Source organism: Conger conger, chromosome 6 (genome assembly GCF_963514075.1).
Source record: "Conger conger chromosome 6, fConCon1.1, whole genome shotgun sequence".
NCBI lineage: Eukaryota > Metazoa > Chordata > Actinopteri > Anguilliformes > Congridae > Conger > Conger conger.
Genome location: NC_083765.1, coordinates 12,824,514 through 12,834,316, shown reverse-complemented (window position 1 = coordinate 12,834,316; position 9,803 = coordinate 12,824,514). Strand labels below are relative to the sequence as shown.

Genomic DNA, 9,803 nt, shown 5'->3' with positions numbered 1-9,803 from the left:
ACCTGGTACCTGTTGAGCAAAATAAAGTGAGCAAAATAAATTAAATCAGGTTAAGAACAATGTCTGGGTTAAGAGAGGATTTCTGTTCCCCCATACTAGTGCAAGTGCAGCTACTCAAGCATTGAGTAAGTTGGGCTGACTCATGACATACGTTTTAAATCAGGTAATCAGGTAATCATAGTGTGTGTTCACCACCTTAGGACTTGGCAAGGATTTCAGAGCAATATGGTGCAACTAACTGATCACTGATGCTAGCCTGTAAGGTTATGAATACACTTGGCAGGATTTGGTGTTTGTTTGTGACCATGGATAAATAGTAATGGAGATCCAAACTGGGGGGGGGGGGGGGGGGTGAACAATAAACAATAAAGTGAACAATAAACAATAAAACATGGATAAATATAATATTCAGAACCAACTACCAAATGGAAAATAATTACCAATGTCAAAATTGGAAGAACAATCAAAACACTTAGAGCTTAGTTTCAGATCTGGATTGAACTGTGTGGCACCAAGGCCTTATTTATACACATATCAGATATGGTTGACACATCTGATTTCTGTATATCATTTGTATATAAGGTTGTCTTTTCACATAGAATGTGTTGTACAGTATTGTGCAAACATGTACGGCAGGTGTGAAAAAATGCTGTAAAGTAAGAATGCTTTCAAAAATAGAAATGTTAATAGTTTATTTTTATCAATTAACAAAATGCAAAGTGAGTGAACAGAAGAAAAATCTAAATCAAATCAATATTTGGTGTGACCACCCTTTGCCTTAAAACCAGTATCAATTATTTTAGGTACAAGTCAAGGATTTTGAAGGCATATAGTCAGGTGTGTGATTAACCAATTATACCAAACAGGAGCCAATGATCATAAATATGTAGGTTGAAACACAATCATTAACGAAACAGAAACAGCTGCATAGGAGGGTTAAAACTGGGTGAGGAACAGCCAAACTCTGCTTCCAAGGTGAGGTTACTGAAGACAGTTTAATGTCAGAAGTCATACACCATGGCAAGACTGAGCACAGCAACAAGACACAAGGTAGTTATACTGCATCAGCAAGGTCTCTCCCAGGCAGAAATTTCAAGGCAGACAGGGGTTTCCAGGTATGCTGTCCAAGTTCTGTTAAAGAAGCACAAAGAAACGGGCAATGTTGAGGACCATAGACACAGTGGTCGGCCAAGGAAACTTAATGCAGCAGATGAAAGACACATCATGCTTACTTCCCTTCGCAATCGGAAGATATCCAGCAGGGGATATACGCTGACCTTTCATAGCTACTGAATTTTTTGAAGCCTCTAAGAGTGATTCAGCTACGACGTGTGACCCTGTTTTTAGCAACTGATTTGAGTCACCATATGCACCTCTCAACCTGGAATATGTGAGAAGTTTATCTTTCTGAATATAACAGCTTTGACTTGACATAGTAGAAACCCTGGCACCTGGGGAGATCAGGTGTGCACATATCAGGACCAAACTGTCCCAAGTTTTAGACCCAAAGTTTTTAGAATTGATTGAAGATAAAACTCATCCCATTACCTTTTGGTCTTTCCACCCAATATAAATAATATTCCCCACTCTCCCACTGTCTTAAATTTGAGTTAGTTCACACTTAGTCCATAACCCCCAATCATGTGAGTTAAATGGAAACATTTTTGGGTACATCTGAATACATCTAAATACATCTCTTGGGTACCCAGAAAGGGCTTGATGGGCATACTTGTCACATAATGGAATAATTTAACTGCTATTCATGGATTCAATGGAGAAATAGCCTGGATTTTGAGGAAATCCTCTAAAGAAGCTGACAAAAGAAAGAGCCAAAAGGGCTTGATGCAAATTTGTTTAAAGAGAAATTGTGAGAATGTGTAAATGTGAGAACCAAAGATAATATTATCTATACTATTAAGTAGATAAAATGCAATCAGTTTCCCTCAAAAAGCCTAGATGGAAGAATTAACGGATCATTTTGTTTCCTGGAAGCCCTAACTAAAGTTGCAAGCAGAAATGTAAGTATAGATCAACATGCAAAACCAATACATTTCAAAAGGAGGATTTTGCAGCTCCCGAAGGAGAGGGGACACAAAACAACAGAAATCTCTTAATTTCCTCTGTCGTGAAAGATAAATATGGATTAAAGGCACGGAGTGGGGCGATGAAAATAGTGTCCTTTCAGATACTTAGTTACAAACTCTTGCCGCCTGGTTAATGTTCGCATGGCAGAAGACAGAAAAAAGGCCTTTATTCCCCAGCTGTGGCTGTGTGGAAACAGTTACACTCAAACTCTACTGCCTAGGAAGTGACTATTTTCACATTAGTCTTCTGGGTTTCATAAAACATTTCTGTGCGATTTCAGAAAAAAGGAGATGGATGTTGAGGCAGACTGGAGGAGGATAATGCCATTTGCACAATCTGTTTGGTCTGTTCGGCAGTCCACTGACATACACCGCCCACTGAACACCCTTGCATCATCTTTCCTAAGGGTCCACTGCTGTTGTAAATGCAATGTTTTTGCACCGGCAGACATTGTAAATGTGTCTTGACCACATTTGTGAGTGTGAGGGGGCGTGCATACACGTGTGTGGGTGTGCGTGTGTGTGTCTGTGTGTGTGTGTGTGCATGTACCTATGTGTGTGTTGAAAAAATGATTCTTCTCTGGGTTATGTTAAGTGTTTCCTTTCCCTACAACCCCCACCTCTCAGACTTTCCTTCAATCTGGTTTCACTTGAAACTAATGAGGCAAAAAGTCGTTTTTCTCTCTCTTTCTCTCCCTCTTTTTTGACGCACTGTTTGTGGGTTTTTTCAGCGCAATTAAGTTTAGAATTGTGCAACCCCCTTTGATTTGGAGAGGTAACCCCAGAAATACTGACCCACCCCCCCCCCCCCCCCCCACCCCCATTCTTAACTTAACTCCCATTGACCCCTCCCCGCCTCAGCTCAGTACCAGCATTTCCATACCGGACACATACAACAAAAAATTCAAAGAATCTGCTAGTTAATATTACCGGACTTTGTGGTAGTAAAGACATGTTCAAGAGGGATGTGCTGAAGACTGGAATAATGTTGTTACTGTTCTAACAGCTCATGAAGTTTGAAAAGACATGATGTCAGGTGGCCATTTAAAGATCCCATCCATCTGCCATTAAAGGCAAGACCTTCGTGTGACCCAATGTTGAAAACGAAGGCAAACGCTAAAATTTTTTTTTCATTTTCTTGAAAAAAAAAAAACTAACGTTTTCAATCTTTTTACTGTAAACTCTAACAGTCTGGCCCTTACAGAGAGACAGTTTTATCTAAGAGTGCTGATTTATGGCGCGTGAATAGAACCTGGAACAAGATGAGTTGAGTCATTCAGAGGGATCCAACATGTTTAACGGTAAACGGTGACAGCAAGGTAAATACTGCCAGCTTTGGCAACCGCAAGTGAGTGTTTGCAGCATGTTATTTTAGCCCCCAGTGCACCCCCATCCCTGCCCCACACAGTCGACTGAATGATGTCTGTTTCTATTTAATGACGATCACCAGCAAAAAAAATACCACTAAATAGCCTGTGCTGCTTCGCAAGATGTGTAAATTGGTGTAACATATGCATGCATCATGTTTATTTCCTTATTCCAATGGAAACATAATGTGGGGCAAATTAAGGGAACATTTGGAAATAAACGAATTCTCCCAAAAGCCTTGATTCCAAAATCCGACTCCTGGCCGTCTTCCCGTTGACCACAGACCCTTATAGAAAAGGAGGCCCGTTCCCTTTGAAACGGCCTGTATCCTCAGTTACCCGCAGTCGTTTTGTACAGCCAGTATGTGATCCTGAGTAAAGAGAAATGAACACACGCTTTTGTTAAGCACAATGCCATGCAGTACAGAGATGGCTTGGGGCCCGCCAAACTTCAGGCCCAGATGATATGAATCAGGGGTATATCAACCTTGTTTGTGTCTGCGAATCCAAAGAAGTCCTCCAGCAATAATGAATTCATCCTTTTGGAAGCAGCTGACCTCATTTTTCGCGCAATGGATGGTTGCCAACAGACGAGTAAAGGAAGACATTGGATGACAGCCTTCCAGAGGTCGGTCACAGCATCCCAGTCCATTTGGGCTGCGCTCTGGCCGACCTTCAGCGCTTTTAACAGAAAATACAGTGCCCAGATTGTCAAGGAATACATTTTCCAAATGATTGTTTATTAAGCCACTTGTTTTTGCAGCTTTGCTCTGAGCTTAATTCACAGACCCTGATGAATGATGGAGATGCAGTGATTAAAATGAAGGTGGCGTACAGGGGCCTCCAGGGGCCTGGAGGCGTCAGCAGGGGTGGCTGCCTGTGGACTTGTCTTGGTGTCAGTTGGTGTTTTCACTGGTGTGCCAGCGTGTAATTTTCATGAAATTATCTGTCAAGTTATTTTCTTACACATCTTTACACATCCAACCAAGTGTTTTAGCAGGAGAACAAGTAACCATTGTATCATAAAACAAATCTTGATTAGGATTACATTTTAAGAGAAAAATGTAACATACTGGATTTAATATCCATACAAGTCTGATTCCTTTCATATTTCCGTCAACCTCAGAACAGTAAGCCCAGTAGGGAACAGCTCTGTGTAATAGTGGTGATGGTTGGGGAAAATTGTGTCATAATTGCTACACTACACAACTGTTACTTTCCATATCATTTCTCTGTGTTGGCAACAGCCAATTTCTTTCCAGATTTTGAAAGTAATAGCGTGGCTTGTGGGTGGAACACCATAAACAAAAAATTCAATTTAGATGCATTTGATATGAGAATTACTAATATGAACTCTTAAGCAAGCACACTTAAATGTTTTAGTAAATTAGAGGCTATTTGGATAAATACCTGCATCACAGCAGTTGACTTCACCGGTGCTTTTTTAGACTTGTTTATGTTGTTGTAGCTCCATTTTCCTGTGCACTCTTAAACGCATGGCTTTGTATGTTTCACTGGATAAAAGCTCCACTAAATGATCGTAATGAAATATAACAACTGGAATCAAGTAAAAAAAAAAAAGAAGCAGTAAAATATTTGTGCTATCTTCAGTAACATGACTAAAACATGGTCAGGTCTTCCCTGCCATTAAGGCTACACAGTGCTCACCACCCACGGGAGAAAAAAACAAGTCATCTGGTAAAAGGATCTGTGAGTGGTTTCCTTTAATAGGCTGTTGTTTAAGAGGGAAACGGCAATGTCGGCCTGACGTGGGGAAACCCTTTCTGTCGAACCAAGGAAAGGGCCTCCTCAGGGGGTGCCTGGAAAACCCATGACATCACTCCAAGGGAAAAGAAGACATTTTTTAAAAGTTGCCACTGATTAGCAACCGTTTCCAATTAGCGTGGTGAAGTATGCAGAGGCCAGGGACAGGCGTTAGCAGAGACCTTAGAGGCTATTTCCAGGGGTCTGCTACCACTGTTTATCCCGTGGCAGCCCAGAGCTCTCTCGTGTTTGATGTCCTCTTTGAGCATGGTGCTAGCACGGTGTTCTCAGCTCACACAGCGAGGCCGGTATGTCTGTGCCTAGAGATCACAAGGTCAAACTCAGGTTCAGATGAAGTCAGAATGTAATTATGCCTCAATGAACCAAAAAAAGGAAAGGAGGTGGGGGGGGGGGGAGATTGGGGAAATAATAAAGAACAGCTGCTAGATTTAGATGCAGAAGTTTAGGCAAGGCCACTGTGTTTTTCATCATCGGGTGCAACGAGGACAATAGTTAGATGTGTAAAAAAGGGAAAAGCTAACAGAAAAACAAGACATTAATATCACTGCATTCCTACCCCCCACTCCCCAAAGGAAAGAAAGGACAGACTAAAAACATTTCCTGTCACTGTACAATCTGTGTGGTTTGGCAAGGACCCTGGGCTGGAAGCCAGCAGCGGTGATGTTCACTGAAGGAAGGTGTGTTTAATGAACAAACGTCTATAAAACGTGCGCATGGAAACTGGTTTATGATGAAAAGACGTGTAATCACATGGAGACTGTTATCAAGAAGTGTGCATGAGGAAAAGGTGTCTATGTGGAATATATGAATGAATATTATTGTCTGGAAAAGACACTGACATTTCACAAACAAAGAAGAAACAAGTATAACAAAATATTAAAACAATGCATGTTTGCGGCAAACAAGTTTTGAAAGTTTTGTAAACAAGCTAGCATTCTTTTGTTCAAATACGGTAAAGCTTGAATTTGTATGCCTATTTAAGATGGAGAAATGTGAGAACTGACTCACAGCTCATGGTCTTTCGCTAAATGTTAGCAGAATGTTCCATTTCAATACACAATACATTCTTTATGCAGTGCAAACATACTGGTTAAATAGCTAAATATACTGATCACAATGATACACACTTTCATGTTGGCAAAAAACAGATTTTGTATGAGCAGTACCATGATTGAAGTCCAGTCTGGATTTACAGTATGCATTTTTACTTCTGTGCAGCATGTGTTTTCTTAAAAAAACCCTCCTTCTCAGTATAACTTGAGAGGGATGTGCTTTTTCCTGAAAGTGTCCCACTTTCTGCTTTTTGTCTGGGCTCGGTCAACATCCATGAGCCAATGAAATTATTAGAAAGTGTTTGGACTGTGCGCTGCTGACTTTTGCTGCCCTGATGTGGGACTTTTGTTTTGAAGAGGTCCTGAGTGACCCAGTTGAGCTGCAGAGCCATGATGAAAAAATAAATAAACAAAAATGTCTTCAGAAGAAAGTGATGCTTTTGGAACGATTTTTTCCTTTCAAGGAAATGACTTTTTTCTCTAGAGACGACTCGCTGACACACAGGTGAGCGTGTAGGAATGATCCCGCCACATTTCCTTCTGAAATGGATTTACATTTGTGTGAGGGTAACAATCATTATTATGATTATCATCATTATTGTTATTATTTTGTATATATTTTTTATGATTAGGGTGATGTTATATTGGATTTAGTATGCCCGCTCTGAACATAATACTCGGCTACTTGCTTGTTTATATAAAGTCTACAGAAGGAGAACTATAGAAATCCCACCAGAATGGATATATCTGGTCTCAAAATTAGAAATGTCGGGGGAAAATAGCACATCTGGTCAGCCTGATAGGTACAGAAACTGTTTTTTCACTGTTCCTATCAGAGGTAGGTCGTACTCATTCCATTCCATCAATGAAAGCAATTCTACTCTACTTTAAATCTAAGGCATGAGCTCTTCTGACTACTGACTGACGATTGAAAAAGTGTTGGTTCTTTTCAGAGGAACAACACATTTATTTTCCTATTTGAAATGCTGGCTACCCTCCTGTGATTTATTAATCCAAATGCCTGCTGTTCCCCTTCCTGAGTGTGGGTGCTTCTGTCCAGTGAAGGGACAGATACAGTATGCTTATCCAACAGGCTGATAGCAAACAACGAGCAGCCTGTTACTGTCAATGAGCAATAACTCTTTTACTGACAGCTGACAGAGCTATGCTGTTATCCCAACAAACTCTAGTCGGTGGAGGGAGAATAAGCCCTTATGAACCCCAGAAATCATCACAACAGCTATGTGCCATCAACCACTCGTTTCAGCCAATCACATTGCCCTGCTGTGACAAGCAAGGGCTTTAAATTGGTTTCAACGGTTAAATGAATGGAGTAAATAGTACTCCCTGTCCTCCATTTATTACTAATTTGGAGGTAGTCACTGCATAATTCATGTTAATTGCTTCTGATGTTAGGCTGACACATTTGGCTATGAAACCGCAAGAGCCTGTCAAACACAGAAACCAGGCACAGACTGCAATCAGCCATCAGGCAGAGCTCATTCACTAATACGTTTTCCACAGTGGAGACCCAGACCAGAAATAATACCTTTGTTGCTAAGGGTTTAGAAAAAAAACAAAACACAATGCTTTACCCCAAATCTCATTTCCAAAAAGAAAGAGGCCTGGACTTTCTCATCTTGATATTTTTTATTCTTCTTTTCTTCTTTCTCTAACTTGAGCATGCGGTCATGGGATTGAAACAAACAAGCCAGGGTTGAACTGGCAAGGACTTGCCACCCCAATCTAACCATAAGCACCCAACAGAATAGATTGTGCTTTTGGTGGTTTATCCTTCTAAAGACAAAAATATATACACTCACCAAGCATTTTATTAGGCATTTATCACACTTATTTTTAGACTTTTACTGCTGCAGCCTATCCACTTAGAATTATGATGCACTGTGTGTTCAGAGATGCTCTTCTGCATACCACGGTTGTAATGTGTGGTTATTTGCCTTATTGTCACCTTCCTGACAGTTTTGACCAGTCTGGCCCTTCTCCTCTGACGTCTCTCATTAACAAGGCGTTTCTGTCAGCAGAACTGCTGCTCAGTGGATTTCTTTGGTTTGTTTTTTGCACTATTCTTTGCAAACTCTAGAGACTAGTGAGCATGAAAATCCCAGGAGATCAGCAGTTTCTGAGATACTCTAAACACCCTGTCTGCCACCAGCAATCAATCCACAGTCAAAGTCACTTAGATTTTTTCCCATTCTGATGGTTGATTAACTGAAGCTCCTGACCTGTATCTACATGATTGCTCCTGACCTGTATATACATGATTGTATGCATTACACGGCTGCCACACAATTGGCTAATTATATAATCACATGAATAAGTAGGTGTAATAAAGTTCCTAATAAAGTGCTCGGTGAGTGTATAAAAAACCCCAGAAAGATGAAGTGATGGGTGAGCTGACATGCTGGCATCCGTACAGCTCCAGAGCCTCCAGGAAGGTACACTAGGTCCTTGCTCAGCACGTTTGTGTTCATAGGAAATCCTTTTAATTTGAGTATGAAATCAGCCAATCTTGAGTGGGGCGGGGCGGGTGTGGATGATGGGCCGTTGATTCTACAGAACAGGATAAGAACCACCCATCGCCTTTGATGCCATTGTAGACTCTATTGTCCTTCTAAACTGTGTCACAAGCAGTGCATTCTCCTGTAGCTTAAATATGCAGGGTTTTCCCAGTTGATTGAATGCCCAGGAGGCACGCCTAAGAGCTTTTCCTGCACACCCAATGGAAACAATGGCCAAAAATACCACCTGATGCCCACAGGGTGTAAGAACAAAGACGACCAGAGAGAGTGGTGAACACCCTGGCTCCACTCCCCATCTCTGCAGGTCTGAGCCTCTGCACTAGCGCCTCAACATGGAATGGGGGACAGATGGTACTCGTATTGTGAATCACAGCAGAGAGCTTTTGAATATGCACTGAATGTCTACAAGGTAGATATTTTAGAATGTTGTCATGGCTGTCTCGGTAGCCAAATACAATTCCTTTCTATTGCATTGAAATCTGACATAACTGTTCTGCGCATCACAATGCAGATATTACTTATAATACAAGCATTGGAACATCAGTAGGTTTTTTTTTTCAAAAGAATGCAGATTCAAAATGTTTTGATTAGTCTTTCATTTGCAACTATTATTGCTGCTCAAGTAGAGGCAATTATGTTCTCTTACATTGTAGGTTTAAGAGTATAGACTATAAGAGGGTTGGCTAAATTATAGGCCTATAGGCTATTGGTTAAGTTGCCTATCTGGGTTGGTGGTTCAAACCCCAGTGTAACCACAATAAGTTATATGCAGCTGTTGGCCCTTGAGCAAGGCCCTTAGCCCCATATTGCTCCAGTAGGCCCCTGCTTAGTAAAATCAACTGTAAGTCACTTTGGATAACAGCATCAGATAAATAACTATGATGTAATGTTGTGATGTGATGTGTATGATGTAATGTCATGTGATGTGTATGATGTGATGTGATGTGATGTGTATGATGTAATGTCATGTGATGT

At 40.9% G+C, this 9,803-nt stretch overlaps 1 long non-coding RNA gene across 1 annotated transcript; it reads right to left on the bottom strand.

Annotated features, from left to right (window-relative positions):
• Positions 1-848: 848 nt before the first annotated feature.
• On the bottom strand, positions 849-5,114 carry LOC133130200 (uncharacterized). Its single transcript, XR_009708922.1, has 3 exons — positions 4,862-5,114; positions 3,939-4,132; positions 849-1,131 (listed from the first exon to the last, which is right to left on the bottom strand). It is a non-coding gene; the product is annotated as an uncharacterized LOC133130200 (long non-coding RNA).
• Positions 5,115-9,803: the final 4,689 nt, after the last annotated feature.